Genomic DNA, 22137 nt, shown 5'->3' with positions numbered 1-22137 from the left:
TGCTGGATGGAAAGCTGTGATGATTTCTGTGGAGGCATATGATACTGACACAAATGAGAAAAATGGTCCAATACATAGCTTCAGAGTGTCTGGCTAAATGATGACAAAGTAAATTCTTAAAAAAATCATCTGCCAACCCCCGCCCCAAAAGTGTTTCTAAATACATCCTTTCAGTGGTTCTTTTTTTCCCACAGACATAAAAAATATATTTATAAAACTTTCCTTGACAAGAGATGCTGGGGTTAGGCCTTACGCATTTTGAAAGAGATTAGGGATGAACAAGACAAGAATTGTTACCAAAAGCATGGGGTATCAACCCCTTTAAGAAAACCCACAAGAACTTGACACTCTCATTTTCTTTCTTTTCCCAACTATATTCTTTTTCTCTGATTTCCGTACGGAATCCCTCCTCCCTTCTGAAAATGTCTCTTTTGTTCACATGCGTGGTTGATCACGTAACTGAGATTTAGGGTGAAGCCAAGTGACAGCAACCACATTTGCTTTTTCCATTTTCCTCCCTTTTTTCCAGGTCTTTGATGTTTGGATATTTGTCCACAGAAATAAGTTACTTTGTACTATTCAATCTATCCTTTTTTAGACAATGGGTAAAATATTAAGTATAAGGGAATAAACTAATTTTGACTATGAAGTAAGACTTCCCAGAGGAACCCTTTAATTTACACAAAATCTTACAGAGATTATTTGTTGCTTACTCCTTCCACAGCTGCTGATTTAAATACTCATTTATTCTGGTTGTATCACATGGCAGGATATTTATGCTAACTCTAAAATATGCTGGATAAGCTTTGCACAGTGGCAATATCATAGCAAATGAGGTTTATCCAAGAAGCGATTATTGCTAATTAAAATATGTTGGATAAGCCGTTTTGTAAAACTAGTAAGTGCAGAGCACATTAGTTATCATAACAATTATAATTATACAACACATGTAATTTAATTGATGACATGCTAATTATTATTAATGCACAGGACTTTTGTGTATTAGTGAAGACTCCTTCACTAAAAGCACTTAGGTGAACTTACCAAAATAATGTTTTCTGCAGCTGCAGACATAGGGTTCCAAACTGAGACCTGGACTCAAAGATACAATATTCAAAGGGCAGTTCATCAAGAATGATGAGTGTTAAATGCTTGTTTTTCTTCAGCATACATGTATTCCTTCATCCAAAAAATGTGCATAGAGTAATAATGGAATGCAGAGATTGTACTATGATGCTTGGCAATGTTCATTTTCCAGCCTTTTAAAAGTACTGATTTGGGGATTAACAATGTGACACAATGAGTTAAGCTATGGGCTCAGATGCCTGCATCCCTTACTGGAGTGTTAGTTCAAACCTCAGCTGCTCTGCTTTCATTTTAGCATTTTTTGCTAAAATGTTTGAAAAACAAAACGAGACAAAAAACAAAAACAAAAAACCCACAGTGCTTTTTCCCCAGCTATCCTTGTAGAAGACCAAGATGAGATTCCTGGCACTTGGCTTCAACCTGTCCCAGACTTGACTTCTGCAGAAATTTGGAGAGTGAATGGATAAGTGGAAGTCTGCTTCTCTGTTTCCCCCTCCATCTCTGTCGATCTACCTTTGAAATAAATGAGTCTTTAGAACAAAATAAACAATAAAAGGATTCCTTGTTCAATGTATTCTTTTTGAATTTTAGTTTTTATTCCTTTAGCTTTTTTTTTTCTTTTTTACAGAAGGAGGGAGAGAGAGAGAGAGAGAGAGAGAGAGAGAGAGAGAGAGACAAACCTCTCAGCAATCTACACCCCATATGCCCACAATAGCCCAAAGTGAACAAACAAATCAGAAACCAGAAAGTGAATCCAAACCTCCCACATGAGTGGCTGTCACATGATGAATCACTGCTACCTGCCTGGCTGTGTCTCCGCAGGGAGGTGGGATCAGGAGTAGAGACCCTCCCCAAACACAGGTAACCAAAATGGCAAGCAGATGCTCCGAGAGGCATGTTAACCACTAGCTCACGTGTTACTGCAATAGTCTATAATTTTTTTAAAGATTTTTATTTATTTATTACAAAGTCAGATATACAGAGAGGAGGAGAGACAGAGAGGAAGATCTTCCATCCGATGTTTCACTCCCCAAGTGAGCCGCAACGGGCCGGTACGCGCCGATCCAATGCCGGGAACCAGGAACCTGTTCCGGGTCTCCCACGTGGGTGCAGGGTCCCAATGCTTTGGGCCGTCCTCAACCGCCTTCCCAGGCCTCAAGCAGGGAGCTGGATGGGAAGTGGAGCTGCCGGGATTAGAACCGGCGCCCATATGGGATCCCGGGGCGTTTAAGGCGAGGACTTTAGCCACTAGGCCACGCCGCCGGGCCCAATAGTCTATAATTTGATACTAATCATTCCTTATTAGACAGGACATATTAAACAATGGAAAGTTTTTGTTTTATTATTACACTTAGAGAGACACGTGAGTTTACGGAGCTTTGGAAGGTGACAATAATATTGGCTAAAAATTGCATCTTTTAAGTCCAATGTCAGTATTGTAAACACTTGTGTAGTACCTTTGGAGCATTATGCATTTGACTGCTGTAATCATTTACCAAGCAAATTACTTTTTTATAAGGATTCTGTTAAAAACAAACAATTTAATAAATGATTAAAACATAAGGAAATGGCTTGCTCTTTCAAGTCTTATTAATATAGTGATTTTCATGCACATTACAGTTTACATGTTTTCTTACACTCCAAAAATACACTACAGTTTACCAAGGGTATTTGTATGTTGTTTAATTATGTATCAGGGGGCCCAGCACGGTGGCCTAGTGGCTAAAGTCCTCACCTTGAACACGCCGGGATCCCATATGGGTGCCAGATCTAATCCTGGCAGCTCCACTTCCCATCCAGCTCCCTGCTTGTGGCCTGGGAAAGCAGTCAAGGACAGTCCAAAGCCTTAAGACCCTGCACCCGCGTGGGAGACCTGGAGGAACTCCTGGCTCCTGGCTTCAGATCAGCACAGTACTGGCCGTTGTGGTTACTTGGGGAGTGAATCATCGGACGGAAGATCTTCCTCTCTGTCTCTTCTCTCCGTATATCTGACTTTGCTATAAAAATAAATAAATCTTTAGAAGAAATTATGTATCAGGATTGCTAGAACAACACCTGGCATAAAGCACTCAATAAATATTACAAACAAAATTTGAATAAAGCTAATTTTTAGGCTCTGTTATATACGGTGCGGGTATTAGTACTAACAGTTTTATTCTGTCAAACGAGTAAAACTGGTGTGGAGAAACAGCCCACATCAGTCTCTTTACAGTTGCTACGGTTCATTGTTAAAAAAAAAAAAAAACCGCCATGATAGCAATAAGATCGCATAATGCCAGTGTAATAAAAGCAAACCAGTGTATCATTAGGTATATTGTCTCACAATAAAATACAAATACGAAACACTTCCTTTAGTAAAACAACCCGCTAACTTGTTTTATTTTATATTGCTAAATTGACACAAATTACAAAAACTAACCGCATTTCATCTAAAACTATATATTGTCCATTTTGATTAAAAGTAGCAATGATACCAAAAATAATGCTCAGTAAGCCAGAAGAGAAGATTTTTCAAAAATCTACAGTACTATCTTTGACTCTGTAGTAACCTTTGTGGTGGAATTCAAAACGGAAGCTCTACAGGTTACTCAGTGTAATTTGTAGTGAGACTATGTGTAAACATGAGCATGCATGTCTGTGCCTGTGAACTTTCTATTTTGAAATATTCTTTATGCATTAAGATGCCAGGGGTGGGATATTTTTGTTTCCTTTCCTTGCTGGAATAAGTATGGAATAAGTATATATATGTATATATGTAATATATATACGTATATTGTGAACAAATTATAAAAACCCAAAGTATATGTCAGGAACAGGTAACTTAAGCAGAAAATCTAAAACTACATCAGTTAGATTACTGCTTATTTTTTTTTATTCTCCTTCACACTTCTCCTTTTTGTGGACACTATTATTTTCTGCAAAATGTTTATTATACCAAGATAGGGTAGCTTCAGATTGGCCCGTACTCTCATCTCACAGGCTCAAGCAAAAGACAAAGCTAACACATACCAATTCATTATGCTTAGAATACCACTAAATCTTCATGTTAAAAATGTATGGGCTTTTAAAGAATTTCTGAGCTTGCTCTTTCCAACATAGACTAGATGTCTCCTGGATTTCTATTCTATGTTTAAAGAAATGTGTCACACGGTTAAAAAGCCCTTGGTAACATATTTCAGAAGAATTAATGAATCCCTACTAACATTTGGTGTATGCTACTGTTATAACAGGTTTAGATGTCTGTTAATTAGAACTTAAAGGCAGAAAAAATATATAAAATGGCAATATTAATGCACAAATTAATATTTCAGGCAGTTCTCTGTGAACTCACAAGATGAGTAAAATATATTAAGTAATGTATTTCTTTCCTAGAATCCAGAGAATATACAATGAAAAAGTCAGTTAAATTTATTCTCTAATGGAATGTTAAGCTTTTTTTTAGTTAAATACGTTAATAAAATAAATGCGGTATTTGAAAGGATGAATTTTTATATTGATAGTGTAGATTGGATTAAGCTGAAAACCTAAACGCCTATCATGAGTGAACAGCAGTTCCTTCTTAAGAAATGCATTTTCAGTTTTCAGATTGGCCTGTTACAGCAGTTTGTAACCACCCCTATTCCTGCTTTACTTTCAAATCAAGAAACCTAGGCAGTCCTTGATCACTATGGTCCAGACCTATGGTCAAGTTGAAACAAAGTTCTTTATGTTTCTCTCTTCTCAGATCAACTGAGCATGGCTGACTTAGTATATGAATGAAATATGTTTGGATCTCCCTTCTTGTTCAGTTCTCAGGCTCCACAATGCTCAGCAGGCAGTAGTCAATTTAGTAAAGTCTTATCCATCACAAACGAAAAGATACCAGGCATTGACTTGATGAATGGAAGATAAATCATGAGAGGGCTATCCATTCAGGCAAAGCTGAATGACACTGACAGAGCCCTGCGTGAAAGCTCATTTTGTGTTTGCTTGTACAATATCTCATTTGTCGCAAGCTCCACTTGCCAATGATATCGGTGGCTTCCCCTGTATGAAGCTTTCTCTCTTTATCCCCTTCAACAAGTCAGCCAGTTGGTACAATGAAAGAAACACCCAAAAGATACGATGCCACTATGATCTGAAAATTCAAGTTCAAAAATATGTTTTGTCTTTGTTCTTTGCTGCAACAAAAGATAAATGCACAATTCTTTTTTAGGTGCAAACACATGAGACAGTACCAATAGATGGGACTTAAAATGTTCACAAGGCCTGGAGGCATAGCTGCATATTTACTGTTAAAATTCTCATTAAAATACACTTGATCACATTGCTGCTCTGTTTGGAATGCAAGTAACAGATTCTGTTAATTTTTAGAGTTCTCAGAACATAAAACTAATTTTAGAAGGCAAAACATTATGAGCATTCCAGTAAATGGTATACTTCTTATGTAAAATTTTAAAACGAATTGAGCAAACTACTTCTGTTTCTCTTAAGTTTTCATAGCAGCCTGCTAACGATCGCAAATTAATTGGCTCTTCTAAAATGTTGTAGCATCGTACTGCAACTCAGGTCAACTATGCATAGGATCAAATAACCTGGCATGAAAATATTTTCACATCATGATGTAGCCATTTTATATAGACCACACAAAAATTACCTCAGTTGCTTAAGGTAAATGTGCCATAGATCTGCCTTTTTGCATTCCTGATACCATTCAAAAGAACTGAAGGGATTAAAAAGGCCAGTGATTGCTGGTGATCCTACACTTGCTGATGCTGATAGAAAATTCAAGTCATGTAAGATTTTAGCCATTTTTCTGTAAAACCCTGTCAAATTGACACCTGATATTAACTAAAATCTCAAGACAAGAAACTCTATAGCCATTGCTGCTTCAAAACTGTTCAAATGGTAAGACAAAAATACAAGGGTATATCATTGGAGGGTTAATATCAATTGACTAGTTTTTAAATGTCTGCTGTCCCACTCCAAAAAAAAATTAATGAGAAAAAGAAAATATTGAAATGGACATTACATTTTAAATTTTTTAGTATCTCCCTACAAAGCAAGCTACTCAACTTCTGTTATGTTTATGTTATGTTTATCATCTACATGATCAATTTAAGAAATATTTAACATATAACCTTCATTTATAAAACATTAATATATTGCAATGTGGACATTACAAGAAAACAGTAAGGAGAACAAAACCTATTTGAGCAGAAATATGACATAACTGGAAGTGAACATTACGGTAATTAATGTGATAGATCCTTACAAAGTAGAATAGACAGATAAACAGTGGAGAAGGGGAGGGGACGCTCAAAGGGCAAAGCAGCGGTCAGGCCAAGGGTAGGAAAGTGGAGCCGAAGGAGCAGCCCCAAGAGACCGAGCAGGAGAACCTCAAATGGTTAGACTCTTGTAATAGAAAGAGGAAAGGGAAATGAAGATCTTAAAGCAAGTGTTATCTTTAGAAGTGATTAAAACTGCACACAGGGTGCAGATTTAAACACTTTTTTTCCCATTTGAGTGCCAGTGTCACAGAAGGCCTCAGCATGCAGCATGAAACAATGAACACTAATTGCCAAATTTCTCTCCTGAAACTGGTGCTTAACCGTATTCAATTTAACGACACATTGATTGAGGAATATGATGGGTCATCAGATTTGTTAGCTCTACTTTATTGAAACTCTTTATCATTTTTTTCATCTATAGGGGTGTATTGGCACTTTTTATTTCTCAGTTACATGGCAATAAACCTGTAAAAACTGCATCTTGGACAAATTAATGTTTTTCAATAGTGGACTATTGAATTTGAAGTTAAGAACATGCCGTGGACATCAGATTTCTCAAGAGTGCTTTTTGAAGAGACGGTTCTTCCCTCAGCGTACTCTTTTTGAAGATCAGTTGGTGATAAGTTCTGAGGTTAAAATGTCCCTCCTGGTGAAGCTGTACTTGCTTTTATCATTCTATTTATTTCTCCTAGCCTTCATCTTCTCTTTACCCCTCAACTACATTTGTTTCCTAGATCCTGTACGATTCCCCATCCACTTGTTCTGTGCACGTTGTGCTTAGAGCTTAAGTTCTCAAACATGTCATTATCTCCTCCTTTGCTGCATTTTGTCTTCCCTTTCTTTTTGTGTATTTTTTTTCATGAAGTGTCACTGAAAAGAGTTACTTTTATTACAGAATCAGTATCTAATGTGATTCAGCTTAGGACTGATATTTAGTCGATTAAAAATAGCAGACTTTCACACACACACACACACACCACAAATATGTGACAAAATTTACATTGCTTAAAAAATCTGAAGAGAGGTTGCATTCTTTGTTTCATTTCAGTATTTCCAATTATGGGTTTCTTTTCAGTGATTTCCATGTCAGACAGAAAAGAAAATTCTTTAATATATTAGAAAATTGTCTTCGTTTATGAAACTTTGAAAATGCAACTGAATTTTTCTCTTGGATCAATCACCTTGGCAAATTTTGCACCAATCATTAATAAATAACTTTGTCTGACCCATCTTGTTTTCCTAGCTTATGATTTTTAAGCCCACACTTGGTGTAGTTCAGGGAAGTACACCCCCATTACAAGTAGTGGGCTATTATGTGGCTATCGCAGTTAGTAAGTGAAGGAATTATTTAATTGAATGTATTCACTATGGTAATGGAGAAGAGAAGAAGGTTAGCTAAATGCAGTTATATTTAAAGCCAAAATTTGTGCTATAATAGCAATCACACCTTAAGCAACTATCTCATCAAAGAAAAAGAATCCTTAAGGTTTTGTAATAGTGCAGCAATAAGAAAATTTGATCATTGCTACTTAGAAATGAATCAAATATAAGAACTTAATTTTACTTAGTAAAATGTTTGATGGAATCATTTTAAAGTATTTTGAGCTAATATATTTAGAATGCAAAATATTTGTTTCCTTGATCTTTTTTGTATTCGTTTTCATCCAAAGAATGTTTAAAATTGTACTCTTTTGATTAAAGATTTTTTTCACCCCATGAATGATTATGGAGATACTGCCTTTACTGTAACATGTAGCATTAATTCTTCATACAAGAATAATCAACATTTTACAGCATAAAGATATTATACATTTTAAGTTCTCATAATTAAGTGATGTGATACAGTTTTAAAACTAAGCATATATTCATATATTTCAAAATGAAAATCAGACAAATATATAACCTTTAGGCTGTATTATAATGCTCAACAATTTAAATACAACCTGCTCTTCTGCTTAAACAATCATGTCATAAAACCATGCACAAGTGTCCATACTGACATATGAAATAATAGTTGAACATCTCTTAATATGCGGATCATCATATGCCCAACATAATTAAGCTACAGAAAAATTTGGGGATGTATGTGGTTCCTCCTCTGGTTTATGGAAAACACTTATTATGAGAAAATACGTATGAATGTAAAAGATTTTTGCTACAAAATAAGCTTTTTAAAAATTTTCATTTTCTGCAATATCTATAAGAACACTTATTCAAGCTATATTTCAAGCAATGAGTTAATATGGCATTAAAATTAGAGTGAACAGTTTAAAATTAAGTCATAGTTTTGTCCTTGTAGTTCCACAGAAGCACTTGATTTTTTTTCACTGATTTAATGAATTCATACTTAAGTTTCTATAACTTTCTAGACAGCAGTTTCTTTTAGTTTGCACTCAATCACTATACTGAAAATCTTTGTAAAGATGTTAATGTTTAAATCTTATGTGTATGCCAGATGACTGTAATGGAATTTTAAGTATTTACTTTTCATGTAATTATTGCTATACACAAGAAATCTTCACATTTTGAGAAAAGTTTGCTTTCTAAATAGAGAATAAGCTTTTTTCCCGATATAATAACAAATAAAATAAACTTCTGAGGCTTCTTTGTTTTCCTATCCATTTTTATAGTAAAATAAATGTCCATTTTGTTGATATCATAGTTAACAAATGCTTTAATTTCATGTGACCTCTTTCCCATGGTGATTAAAGCCATTGTAAACTTGTTGAGAAAGTTAGCATACTGTGTCAAACTATACCAAATTGAACTTGAAATTAAAACCAATATTCTATTGTCTGCTTTCCCATTATGAGTATTTGTTTACTTTTTTTTTCAATCGTCCAGAGAAAAATGTTTTGCCAAGCTATCTACTAGGCTTCAAATTTGAAAGGTTTCCCCAGTGGTTCTTAGCATGAAGCAGATTAAGTACCCACAATATTTTGTTTGGAACCAAGAGTACATGTTTAGGAAACCAAGGATGTTCATGATTACAGTTGCTTGGGATTAGAGCACTGGACTGAATTAAATCCAAGAAGCATTTTAAAATATTGCAGCACCATTTTTCCTGTCTTACTGAATAATTGGTAACACTAGATTACAAGATTTGCAAGCCCTCAAGTTGCTGTATTTTCATAGGGAAAGGGTTCCTTTCATTCAAACCTAATAAGCTTGGCCTATATCAGCTTTTCTCACATCAGCCCAAGTGTCACATTTGGGCTAGGGGAAGCTTGTTAGCAGTAATTACCAGCAGTAGGTTCCATTATTTGCCAAAGTAATTTTCACTGCTAAGTACCACCAAAACTGCCTCAAGCCTTTATTTTTTTTCTCTTCCTCTTGCCTTCCTTTGCTTTCTTTTTAGTTAGTGCATTTTCCCATGATACTGCTCTCTGGTGTGGGACAAGGCAGAGACAAGGCGCTGCGTATCAATGTGCTCCTGAGACAAGGGGTCAGGCCCAGCCAAAGCCTTTCACAAACAGAGCCTGAACTCTATTAGCGATGCAAATCCACTCTCTGAGTAAGGATTGTTTCAGCTACATAATGGAAGCCATGGAATTCCGCAGCAGCTCTCCTTTCAGCATGGGTCCTTTGTCTGTGTCTTAGCAAATTTCTGCAGCCTGTTTAAACTCCAGCTATTGTCCTCTCAGCTTCATTGATTTCTCTGCCTGCCACCAACTCACAATGGGCTGATATGAACATCTTTGTTACTGCTTTTGTACTGTATATCAGAGTGATGTTTCAGCAGATTGAGGCCTAGGAGGAAGAATTAAACCTGTATTACACAGAGCATGATGAATTGCGGGATTTACATATGATTTTGAGAATTTTGGGGACCAGGGTTGCCTCTGAATACTGTTGTATCTCAAAGGATGTTGTCTAAAGACAGAGTGACAGAAAAGGAAGTGATTTAGATAGTCCTTGACAGCTTAATACGCAAAATATAGACAAACTATGGAAATTCAGATTAGTCCTACCCTTTTCTAAACATTGAACATTGGCTGCTGAATCAGTGTTGTTCACATGAAAGAGTTTGACATGATAATCTTATTACTGTTTCGGGACATGGAAGGAAGAATGCAGGAAGCTGTTATTTCAGATTCTGTGATTCTGGGTTGCTAACAGCTTCTGTTATCTGAACATTTTTAGTTGGAGGCCTGCTTTTTAATGTTAACAGTATTAATCATTCCAAAACACATCATCACATTATTTATGAAGTATTCTTATCAATTTTTAAGGGCCTTTTCCTAAGTATACATTTTCTTTAAAAAAAAAAAAGACATATTTTATTTAAGTGATCAGTAAGTCATGGGATAACTTTCCTTTCAATAATATTCAGTAGTATCCTAATAAATGTTTAAGAGGTTCTCCCCGGGGTAAACAAAACTGGAGTACTATATGTTCATTTCTGTGAGGCATATATACCATCACCAATGCAACCTGCCCATATGAGATCACTGATTGAAGATCTCTGATGGAAACGTACCCAATTGCCTTTGTGAGATGTAATAGCTCAGTGCAAAAGCTGAAAATATCTGACTGGTTTTTATACTGCTTCATTATAAACCAGCAACCTTCCCAATGATTTTACAAATTTGGAAAAATGATGTAATAGAAAATCATGGGTAGATAGATAATGGTGTTTAACATACTATAATTATGGTGTCTTACCATCTAAAAATGTCACTTGCATGGGTGACATAAACTATGTTTTTTCTCTTAATTTTTTAACTACTTTCTCTGGGCTCTTCATGATATGTGATTGGCATCAAAATGAACTGATAAAAACAAATCGGAACACACTCATTCTACATGCTTCAGCTTTCCAGGAGGTAGACAATCTCAAACAAAGGGGTATTTTTGTTTCTTGATTAAAAGAGAAAAGCAATTTGTGTGATGATTTCACGTGAATAGATGATAAAATGTTGTAAGTTCTACTCTGATGCACATTTCGATGACAAGGTCCTACTCTGATCCTTCCACTCTGATTCTTCTAATCTGAGTGCTCTTCTTTCTTTCATCTACTGGTTCACTCCGGAAAACGCTGAGAGGGCCAAGACTAAGCCAGGCTAAAGCAGGGACCCAGGGGTGTCATCTGGCTCTCTCATTGGGGTGTCTTCACACTGCTTTTCCCAGAAAGGCTCTAGATTAGAACTGGAGGAGGCAGGTCACAGACTGATGCCCATAAAGGATGCTGGCAGTTTATGTGGTGGATTTACCTGTTTGTCCTCCTTTCTGTAAATTTGCCTTTCAAATAAAAATAAATACATCCTCAAGGGTATCTGTTGCTTCAAAGTCGGTCTCCAAATATTAATCATTTCTCTTATGGTGCTAATTACTATCCTAAAGCACATTTATTCCACTAACTATTTTCTAAATTACTAGCTTTCAAATTCGCTAGCTTGTATGTCTATTATACAGTAAGGAGAATCACTATTTTTGTGTGTGTTTCTTTTTATTTTTTAAAAAGCATTCATTTTGTAAAGATTTATTATGGTACAAGTGATATAAGCATGTGGCAGGTTTAATGTATGCTTTTTCAGGTCCAGCAAATACGTATCTCCTAAATAGCGTCTCTACAAAGTGTTAAACAGGCCTGGCATGGTCGCCTAGCAGCTGAAGTTCTCACCTTGAGTTCACTGGGATCTGTTATGGGCACCCGTTCTAATCCCAGCTGCCCCGCTTCCCATCCAGCTCCCCAACTGTGGCCTTAGAAAGAGTCGAGGACCACCCAAAGTCTTGGGACCCTGCATGCATGTGGGAGACCCAAAGGAGGCTCTTGACTCCTGGCTTTGGATCAACTCAGCTCTGGCCAGTGCGGTAGCTTGGGGAGTGAATAAATGGAGGGAAGATCTTGCTCTCTGTCTCTCCTCCTCTCTTTATATTTGCTTTTCCAATAAAAATCAATAAATCTTAATAAAGAAAAAGTATTAAACAAACTGTCACTTTCAGAAACTTCCTTGTAAACTTTGATGATGATGTCTATTTATTTTCTTGTTAATTATAAGAACATTTAAGAGATCTATCCTCAACATATCTTAAGGTTCATATTAAAGTATTATTAATCTTGATTTCATGTCCTTGAGATATCTTTAGAATTTGGTCTTGAATAATCTTGATATTTTGTATCAACGAAACATGTTCCCCAATCCTCTGAGCACCCTTTGGGAATCCCCAGTTTATGGTATACTTGTATGAATCTGCCCTTTTACATATCCCATCAATTTTTACGCAATAATATTATCAATTTTATTTTGTTTTTATATATGCATACATATATTCTGAACGTATGTATATAAATATATTAACTGTGTCCTAGATTATAATATAGGTGTATTGTGAATGATGAATTTAAGTGTTACTTTATGAGATGCATTTTCTTTCTTCATAATGAAGTAATAAACTGTAATCTTTTCTTTGTTTCAATATTACTGAATATTACTTCTTTTTATAATCCTGTTTACTGTCTTTTAAAAACTGTATTATTTTGAAACAGGTGTTTGATTAATGATTAAAGTGCAAATGTGCTAAGCTAGCGTAGCTAAGTGAAGTTGCAACTCAGGCTCCTGATTGTAACTTTCTGTCAATCCAGACACGCCATTACAGCAAATATTAGTTCTAGTAGATGAGTCCTTCCCTCTTTCATGGCAGACCTGATTTGAGTTTCAATCTTCTGGATGCTGCCCAACGCAGTGCTTATTGCTGGGGGGATGTGGGGAACAGATTAGAAGATATGAGCTATGTCTGTCTTTTACTCTTTTTTTATGTTATGAAAAAATACATGTAGTTATCACAGTTTTTTTGGTACCAAAATGAATTATCATTTATTTTCATTTGCTTTTTTAAGATTCATTTTTATTTGAAAGGCAGATCTAAAGAGAATAAGAAACACATAGAAAAATATTCTCTCTTCTGATTCACTCTCCAAATGGATGTAATAGGCAGAATTGAGCTGATTTGAAGCCAGAAGTCAGCAACTTCTTTCTGATCTCTCACAGGGTGCAGTGGCCCAAAGACCTGAACCATTCTCTGCCGCTTTACCAACACCATAATTAGGGAGCTAATTAGATTTGAACAGAGCAACCGGAACTAGATTTGGTGTCTATTTGAGACGCTAGCACATGCTGGTGGAAGATTGGCCCGTTGAACCACCATACTGGTCCCTAAGTTCATTTTCAATAACTTTTCTGAAGCCCTCTTCTAATACCATTTATATGCATTGCCATTCCTCCAACTCTCTCTTGGTTGTTTTGAAAAAGATAAGCAAATGAAGTTATCCTACTAGGCTTTCAACAACAGAACTGGTCTGCCTCCTAATTTTTGTTGTTGTTTTTGTAGTTCCAGCTATTCACCCTACCACTGTCCCACTTTCCAGTCTCTAGTAGATTCTACTTTAATTTGTACTTCCATTAGAAAAGAAATGCAAACCAACAATGAGAAAAAGAAATACACACAACGAAGTGTATGAATTTCTGTAGGAAAAGGCTGAGTGACATTGATTAAAATAAAGCAAAACAAAATATCTCTGAAACAGATTTGCTGTGAGACCACAAGAACTTCAAGTTGTCAACCTATAAATATTTCTTTGTGATCCCACAGGGTAAACTCTGTTGATGTTGCTTTATCTGCAATATGTGCCTGTTTGATTTTCACCAACAGATATCTGATTATCTGTTCTTAACAATATGCTAATATGCCTCTACTTAATTATGTACTAGCATTTAAAATTTAGAATATCTAAAACTCACTCAATATTTTTCTCTTCTCTCCCTGTTCTTTGTTATTTTATATCTCAGTTGATGTCAACATTACAATTCTGAAACTTGAAAACCACTTTTTCTCATTCTAATGTAAATAAGGATAATGCCATCATATAACTGAAATCATCATTCCCTACAGTTATTTTTCATTCCAGCGACATTATATTATCTCACATTATTATTATTTGATACATTGATGATACATCCCCTTCTCAAGGCACAATGCTTAACAACCACTGTTCAATTCAAGCATTATAACTTTGTGATTAATAAACGGAAACAACATGATTTATTGCAAACATTTATAGGCTCATTGATCATATTTCTTTCTTAAAAATTTACTGAATTTGAGCCTAGCACCATGGTCAAGTGGCTAAAGTCCTGACCTTCAATGCAACAGGATCCCATGTAGGTGCCGGGCTCTAATCCTGGCTGCCCCACTTCTCATCCAGCTCCCTGCTTGCAGCCTGGGAAAGCAGCTGAGCCAAAACTTTGGGACCCTGTACCTGCGTGGGAGACCTGGAGGAAGTTTTCGGCTCCTGGTTTCAGATGGTGCAAGCTCTGGCTATTGCAGTCTCTTTGGGAGTGAGTCATCAGACTCTCAGTCTCATTTTCTCTTGATAGATCTGACTTTGCAATAAAAATTAAAAAAAAAATTACTGAATGTGGTGAACTGCATCATCATCATGTTTCCCTACTAAAAGACAATTGTGCACTGACAGACAATAGTTGCTGAATGATAGTTAATTTCATTTTTTTGTTGCTTTACAAAAAGTAATCTCTCCCAACAAAGAGGTTTCATTTGTTATTGGAAATTAATGTCTGCAGAAATAAGTTCTAGAAATGTTTCATTTCAAAATACTCTTACATGTTTATAATCAATATTGCACAACTTTAGTTATAACTCAAAAGTGTCATAATATAGAGCATAAATATAGATACTTATGGCTAGTATTCAAATACAGCATAGAAAGGATAATATCATTTCCTTTTTCATTGTTTGCTAATCATATTAACATCTTTAAAACATTCTGTAAAGTTTCCTGTGATCATAAAGCTTCTCCTTATACGTTTCTATGTTCTTCTAACATGTGTACTACCTTATGGCTTCTAACCACAACATATTATTTTCACTTTATAAAACTAGATAAGTTACAGGAATTTGAAATAGTCCCTTTGTTGAGCAACACAAAATTGATTAATTTTTCCTTTGGTTTTAAGGAATCTGGAGAGTCTATAAAATTTAATTTAATACACATTACAAATATTTGCACAACTTGACACCTTAATGGAGATTTTCTCGCTCTTTACCTTCTGATTTTTATCTCCTAATTGTTAGCATTTCCTGTTGCTGCCTTTTTAGTAGCTTTTTTTAAAATGTGGCTGTCTTGGCACCTAAGCAGAAGAGGAAGGCATAAAACTCACACAGTTCTGTAACCTTTCGTCATTTCAGAAAAAGACCTTCCCCTTAGGACCAATTTCTGAGAATCCAGACACCGGGTTTCTTGAAGAGAAGCCTAGCAGAGAGCCCCTAATCATTGTTTCCCACTCACATAAAATTGGAAAATGATTTTAAACTTTTTAAAACGACATTAGTATGCTTCTTAGAGTTGAATCTGCAATGCACATTTGTATTTACGTAATACTCTAGAGAACAGAGACTCTCTGCAGCACAGTCTGCTGTAGAGTAGTAGAGCCTTGGCAGTTAGTGAAAACTGTAACTTCCCTGTCACTGCTTTCTTAGGACCAAAGAGACCACTATTGCATGAATCTTTAATCAGCATCTCTGTAAAATACAACAATAACAGATACAAGTCTATGACTATTTATTGGGTACCTTACATAGGAAGATGTCCTGGATGATATAATGAATGCCAAAAAAAAGTGGAAAAAAGTGGAAAATTCATTTTCAGTTAATGAAAGTATCTTGTAAATTGACTTTGGAATCTTTTCAGTCTGAATATAATTGAACTTTGAGATAGTTTAAAATAAGTGATGAATATTTACTTTAAATGTGAATTGTAAATGAATACTGATCAATATCATTCATGTAATCATTTGGAAATAATTATGCATTTGAATATTTATTTATTTTCTAGTCAACTAATTCCAAAGTGAAATTATATAGTATGGTAACAGGGTGCTAGATCCTGGTACTATTCCATTTACCTTGTATAATTTCCTTGTTTATAATCTCCGCAAGTTTTTCTTTTAGCTTTCATAGGTAGTGGATAACTGGTTTTAACATGAAAGCAAATGCAGTGTGCTATGTATCCACAAGGATTTAATCATTCCTTTTACTATTATTATTTTAGATTGTGGAAAAAGGGGAAAATCTAAGAGATTTAATTCTCAGCCTTTGAGCCCCTCAGCTAGAAGCACCTTCAACTATTTTGAGTTGTCAGGCAACTTCAGAAAACCTGAAAGCAATGTTTAAGGAAATAAACTTGCTTTCTTTCTGACATGAGCACATTTTGTCTCTACTTTGCTGCCTCTTGGTCAAACGTATTTCTTGTGATGCTTACTGAAATGGATGATTGAATTGAATTTCTCAATGTCTTTGATCTCTTCAGATAAATGGCCCTGCATACAGACACTATTATAATAATTAGCACCATCTTTATCATAATATAATTATACAAAAGATCAAATAAGAAAGAACCAATCCATTTAAAGGCAAGACACTTAAATCTACTCTCGTTCTCTGTGAATATATTCATGCACTATACCAGCTTTCCTCAGAAAGGGTCACTTTCAATTACAGGCATGAATATAGTTATTCATCAGTTCACAAAAAGCTACCACATAGGTTAAGCAGTAAACGACATTTCCCTTTCTTGGAATATATAAATAAGTGTCTCACAAAAAGACCTGCTCAACCCTTAATGATGAATTTCCTTGTCACTCTGTAGCTGCATCATGGTCTTTTTGTGAATTTGATGCATGCTCCCTGCATTCCCAATGCAGGCTCCTTCTTGCAGAGGCTGTCACACAGTTGACCTAATCATTTTTTGTCCACAGAGTTCCAATGTGGAAATTTCCAAATTAAGATACTATTTGTCCTTGTACATATTCTGTATCTGTAGGAAAGTAAATGCTAAAGATTTATCCTGAGATACAGGTGAAAAATAATCATCCAGAAATTCTTTAGAATTGATTTGGAAAAGCTCTGATTTTCAGTGCTGCACAGTAACTGAGGATATACTAACAATAAGTTTATTTTATGCCTAATATTGGGCAAACAATGTGAAAAAACGTAAGCATTGCACACTTATACTTACTAATATTTAAATAAATTATCTTTAATAAACAACTTAGAGCTTGATTTCAGTGTGAGTATAGATGATTAAAATGACATGTTCATTTAAACTGTACACAATTAAAGTATGTATAATTACTTGATAAACCAAACTGCTTATTAAGCTAAAGACCATGGCCCTAGTTCTTAAACTCCAGCCCCATAAAGCTACTTTCTTTTTGTCTTTGTGAAATCCTGTCCTCTAATTTCCTATTTAATCACTTGACTGCTATTAGAAAACTCTCTTACCTTAATACTTGCTTGCCAAAGGATACTCATGTTCTTTCAAGTTTACAAGATAATTTTTTTTAAGATTGATTACTTTCTTTGCTTGAGAGGCAGTTCCACAGAGAGGAGGAGACAGAACTTTTCCATCTACTGACCTTTCCCTCAAAAAGCAGAAAACCAGATTTGGACCAAGTAACTTCAAGAGCCAGGAGCTCCATTCTGGTACAGCTTATGAGTAGCTGGGCCCAAGACTTTGATCCATCTTCAGCTGTATTGTACACAAATTAGTAAAGAAGTAGATCAGAAGCAAAGAAGCACAGACCAGAATCAGCACTCTGACATGAAATGCTGGCCCGGCAGGCAGGGACTTCAACTCACTGCACCACCTTGTCAGCATAGTTTCTCATTTGGGCAACAGATTCAATGTTAAATATTTTCTGATTTACGCAATTAGATTTATATTGCACGTTTCTCATTTTGGAAGTAATAAAAAGATAAAAAGGAAGGATAGAAGAAATTCTTTTTAAGCACAGATTATCATATATTAAAAGTTATTAATTTAAAATTTAATTTAACAAAAGCTTAATCTACATTTTTTACAAAGTTGAAGACAACATTGAAAAAAGTGTAGAAAATTATGTTGCCCTATATTTTTATCTATAGTTTGTAAAAAGCATAAAGTGCAGTAGTGAAAATTTTATCTCTCCCATTAAATTAGAAAATGTAGGCTTTACTACATTATAATGAGATCAGAAAATCTGAATGCCAATCATGTATATTTTAATATCTTATCAATAATCAAAACATCAGAGTCCTCAGAACTGAATGCCACAAGTTTAATAGATGTACTAATAACAGATATTTTTTATATACGAGGGACAAGTAGTCGTTTGTTAAGAGGAAATGAGAGATGCTTTGGGGATGTGTTCATTTCAGGAACCCTTTTAGTTGCAAGGAGAAATACGACAATGCTGGCACGCAACTATCCAAGTGTTTCTGTGCTTATCCATGGTTGAGGAAGGCAAAGACGGCCGAGGTCTGGTGTCTGAGTGGACACAGAACAGGGAAAAGCAGAGGATGGAGAGTTCAGGGAGACCTGATCCGTTATTCTCCAGCGACATCTGTTCAGCATTGTACTGAGTGCTATATGAGTTTTATTTAATGTAATCTTTATAACTCCAAGAGGTGGGGCTTTCATCCAGGCTTTACAGATGAAAAGAATCTATAAACAGGGTTGACTATGTGATCTCTGGGCCTGGGCTAAATGGCTTGGCTTGTTCAATAGGGGAAAAGGTTTTTCCTTTCTCCTGTAATTTTTTGATGTGCTTCTTGGGTGTTGCTGTTTTTTTTTTTCTTTTGTTTAAAATTTGTTGTCCAATGGAAACTTCCTTAGAGACTGAACTAATGTCTTCTTGGTTTGACTGTCTAAAACCATATCAATTCTGTAGATGCAAGTTTAGGGTATCGTGGACCAAGTTAACTCAAATAGAAAATTTTGATTTGTATAGGTATTCCTGGGACAGAATCAGAATGAATAAATTTATCTTATGTCTGTGATGTTATACGTGCTGGTGGCTAATGTGAGCACACTTCACTCATTTATTCTATAAACACACCTCTTGAATAAAAGTGAATGAATCTTCAAAAAATCTATTTGGAATTAAAGCATTCTTATTTAAAACAACAGAACTAAGCCAATAAAATAAGAAATTTAAAATGCTGAGAGACTCATCAAATGAAAATAACTAAATTTGACATTTCTACATGTAATAAGTGAGGGAATTCAAACAGTTCAGGGAGAATGGAATTAAAAGACAATGCACAATTCTCATCAATGCTTTGAAACCTGGTCACAAATATACATCCTTTCTTGCCTCTACCATGCCCGTGCGCACATGCACATAAAAGTCACACAGATACTCTGAAAAGGTGATGGGAAAATTACATTGAAATTAATATGGGAGCACAGGAGAACTCAAATAACTAAAGCAACCTTAAACAACAGAAAAAAACCTGGAGGCAACACAATACCAGCTATTAAGACATACTACAAAGCAATTATAATCAAAACAGCTGGTGCTGACACAAAAAAACAAACATGCAAAACAATGAAACAGAATAAAAATCCAGAAATTAATCCACACATTTGCAGTCAACTAATCCTTGATCAAAAAGTTAGAATAAATCCCTGAAGAAATGACAGTCTCTGCAACAAATAATGCTTGGAAAATTAGGTCTGTATATGGAGCTGTAAAACAAAACAGAAACAAGACCCCTGTCTTACACCTTATACAAAAATCAATTCTAAACAGATGAAGGATAAATCTATTAATCAGTGCCATAAAACTTACTGTTGAGGGTCTGGCATCGTAGCCTAGCGACTAAAGATCCCTTGCATGCACCGGGGATTCCATGAATTCTATGACACTTTTAGAGAAAATGGAGTTAAACTCACAACAGTCAAAATCTTTAACTTGAAAGCACCAGGACCCATATAGGCACTGCTTTCTGTCCTGTCCTGGCTGCTCCACTTACTGTCCAGCTCCCTGCTTGTGGCCCAGGAAAGCAATAGAGGCTGGCCCAGAGCCTTGGGACCCTGCACCCATGTGGGAGACCTAGAAGAAGCTCCTGTTTCCTGGCTTTGGATTGGTTCAGCTCTGGCTATTGTGGCCATTTGAAGAGTGAACCAGTGGGTGAAAGATCTTCCTCTCTATCTCTCCTCTCTGTAAATCTTATTTTCCAACAAAAACAAGCAAATCTTTAAAAAGTTTTACTGAAAAAAATAAAAGTCTACTTTCATCAAAATAATTAATTGATCCTAGAGTTTTTAATCAAATATTGACAGTTTTCATTTGTAGACCATATAATGTTTTGTTGATTTGTTCATGATTTTAAGCTTTGCTAAAAGAAAATGTTCTTTGAATACAAGCGTGCCATTCCTGATTTAAATTGATGCAGAGAATTTCTCTCGGAACATAACAGAAGGCTGAGCTGGTTCCATGAAAAGGATTCCAACCTCTATCCTCTTTGCAAACTGCATCTACCTGGACCAGAGATCAGCATGGGATGATATCCAATTACTCTTCATTATTCTTTGCAAGTACTGAACTACCTTGAGTAAGAAAGTTTCCTGACAGTATCAAAGCGCCACTGTTAAAAAGTTTTTCATCAAAAGCTTATGAGAAGTCTGCCTGTGTGCTTCACAGCCTTCTTTATGTATGGAAAAAGATTTCACTAAGAGTATGTGGGAGTATTTTGATACTGCAGTTCCCAAATGACTCAAAGGTGGATTATGTGATTTCTTTACAGAAAATAAATCTTCAAAAAAGGAATTAGATGGACCTCCTAAAAAAACTGTACTTTACTAGGCTCAGGACTTGGATAGTGGAGTATTGGTTCTGCCCTGAAGATGAGGGAAGACATAATCCTCTTAATTTGATCGTTATGTGGAATTCTAAGTGTATTTAAATGAACCGATTTAACCAGATAATAACTGAGAATTGAAGCTGATTTTGTCCTAGTATTGTTCCTCTAAACAATAAAACTGTGTTGAAATAATTGAAAACCCTAAGCATGAACATAAAAAAGAAATAAGCACAATCAGGATCAACCTCTGCAATTGTTTCCTTTTTCATGAAAATATTGTTATGATTTTACTTAATTTTCATAGAAGGCCTAATCACATCACTGAACATTCAAAACAACATTGTTCGGTTGAAGCAGCACCATTTATGCGTAATTCAAGTATGAATAAGGATTGGCATTTTTATTGCTCATTTATCATGTTTTAGCAAAAGTTTTGGTGAATAGTTTTCCTATATAAGTTTCAAAGTATGAGGTGAATTAGGAGAATATAAAAGAAATACATATTTTAAATTTATGAATCTTATAGGATATCTAGAGGTTTATTAGCATCCCTGAACTTCTATATAAAATATGATACAGGCCTCTCTGAGGCAGTTTAAGAATAAAAGTAGGTTATATGCACAGACCGAGAGAACAGTTAGCCTGAAGAATAGGATGGAATGTGGAGGAAGTGACATTCGCTGTCCTCTTGAAAAATGGAGAAAATGTGCACATACAGAAACTTTTCTTGAGAGTAAGTGGCATGGATATGAGAAAGGAAAATGAAGATAGTTGTTTAATCCCAGATGAACCAAAACCACATAAGTGCATAGCTACACATGGGTTGAATTTAGGATGAGTACAGTTAGAGAAATGAAGTAAATGGTGGAAACAGAAAAGGTAATTTGGAGTCTGGGTTAAACAGGAGCTTGGATCTCAGTGCTGACTATTATGGACGCATAAGCAGAGAAATAGCATGGCCATAGTCACGGTGAAGGAAATTAATTGGTAAATGGAGAGCTTATTTTGTTTGAGGATAAAAGAGGCAGAAGAGACCAGCTAGGAAGCCACGTTACAATCCTGAGGAGGGATAATGACAGCTTCAGTTCTAGTGGAGCAATACAATTATAGCAAAAAGCACAACTGTGACAGATGG

This window comes from Ochotona princeps, chromosome 3 (genome assembly GCF_030435755.1).
Source record: "Ochotona princeps isolate mOchPri1 chromosome 3, mOchPri1.hap1, whole genome shotgun sequence".
In the NCBI taxonomy this organism is placed as follows: Eukaryota; Metazoa; Chordata; class Mammalia; order Lagomorpha; family Ochotonidae; genus Ochotona; species Ochotona princeps.
Note: the sequence above shows the minus strand (reverse complement) of the source record.